This window comes from Quercus lobata, chromosome 7, assembly GCF_001633185.2.
Source record: "Quercus lobata isolate SW786 chromosome 7, ValleyOak3.0 Primary Assembly, whole genome shotgun sequence".
Taxonomy (NCBI): domain Eukaryota; kingdom Viridiplantae; phylum Streptophyta; class Magnoliopsida; order Fagales; family Fagaceae; genus Quercus; species Quercus lobata.
The window spans coordinates 1,712,331-1,714,196 of NC_044910.1; the positions used below are offsets into that span (position 1 = coordinate 1,712,331).

General features: G+C 30.9%; 1 long non-coding RNA gene across 1 annotated transcript; it reads right to left on the bottom strand.

Moving 5' to 3' along the window:
* Positions 1-615: 615 nt before the first annotated feature.
* On the bottom strand, positions 616-1,172 carry LOC115953708. Its single transcript, XR_004083777.1, has 3 exons — positions 1,110-1,172; positions 952-1,027; positions 616-704 (listed from the first exon to the last, which is right to left on the bottom strand). It is a non-coding gene; the product is annotated as an uncharacterized LOC115953708 (long non-coding RNA).
* Between the last annotated feature and the right edge of the window lie 694 nt (positions 1,173-1,866).

The following is a 1,866-nucleotide window of genomic DNA, read 5'->3' on the forward strand; positions in this document are numbered from 1 at the left end:
TCATGTTTGGTTTATGTGAATTTCTATGACAACCTTTTTCTATGCTAAGAATTGAGAAAATATAAGACATTTTAATGAAAACATCTTCAATTTGTTTGCTCCACTTACAGCTCTACTCAGCACCGATTATATTCACAATCCAATCTACTTTAGAAGGTACCGAAAATAAAAGTGTTGAAATAAAAATTTCTACTTTTTGCAAGTGAGTATTTGGAAGCAAAATTGCTTTTCACCATCTTAGAATATATATATATATATATATATATATGTGTGTGTGTGTGTGTTTAAGTCTCCCACAAAAACCAAAAAAAGAAAAAAGAACCATGCCTGATATTTATCCTGGTGTCAAATTGAATGTAACCTTGTTCGTCTGGAAACACAACAGAAGAATGAAAAATAATTAGTCCCCATGCATGAAACCACAAGCAAAATGTAACCTGCAAAGGAAAATACCATTAATTCTTGCGAATAAAGAAAATGCAATAATCGTGATACACCAATGTATGGAATAAATTTGTCTAGATCTATAAGATCTTCGCATTGTAACGCAAGCACACACATGCACGCCCAAGTGCCATCACAAACATTAGAGAGAGAGATCTGATGTACCCGGCCATCACGGGTTTGATGTCTAAAATATATCGTTGAACTTTTAAAACCAACCCGTTGTTTGGACTTTGTTCCACGTCTCCATCAAGCAACTTCTGTATTAAACTTTAAGTTCAGAAAATGTTACCTAGAAAAACATATCAAGAGAACAACAGCTTTTAATTCAAACTCTTCCATTGAATGTTACAAATTCTTTTCAACAACTAATCAACAGGTTCTAATAAAGATCTTTTAGTAAATTACAGAAAGGTCTAATCTAATTGAGCTTAAAGTTCAAATATTAAACATAAAGCAAAAGGCAGCATAATTAAATTTAAATACATACTCAAAAAGAAAACTTACCTTCCTTGCAGCCCAGAACTCAGATTCTGTCAAGATATTACCAAGCACAAATTTCTTATGAAGGTTCTGCAGCTCACTGTGAAAGTTAAAAGATTAGGGACATCAAACAATAACTAAGAATCTGAAAGTAACAAAACTATAAGGTGTAGGAAAATCACCACATTTAACAGCAAGCATCCAGTAAAGAACAATACCGATTTATAGAATTATTCCTAAAGCATGTAAATCAAACTTTCTTTAGCACAAAAATTAACCAATACTTATCATATATACTACTTATTTCTTGAGCATCATATTTATCATAAATCAATGAACCCCGGCCCTTGCTCCTCATGTGGAGTAACCATCATGCTAAGAATGAGGGGTAAAAATGAAAAATAAGGGCTTTACCTAGCTTATTATCATAGATTGATATTAAAAAATACTTAAAAAAAAAAAATACAGATTGATATACATTTTGAATTTAAGACCCTACTCAATTCACAAAATCAAAATCCTAAAAATAACAAGAATCACTGAAAAGGTGAGAAGGGTCACAATATTATTGTAGAAATCCAAATTTAAATGGGAGGCTAATGAGAGATAAATTTAAAACCCTACTCGATTCACAAAATCAAAATACTAAAAATAGTAAGAATCACTCAAAGCGTGAGAAGGGTCACAATATTATTGTAGAAATCCAATTTTAAATGGGAGGCCAATAAGAGATATCTCTCATTGGCCTCCCATTTAAATTTGAATTTCAACAATAATTGTACGGTGTAATTGTGAGATTTAAAAGTTTGAGAGGTTTAAAAAAAAAAAGGAAAAAAAAAAGTAAGAGGTTGAAAGTTTAACAAGTTTTCTAATTCAAAAATTGAAATTGAAAATCAATTTTTAACTTTGAGTAGCACCATATCCGCATTCATTATTTCC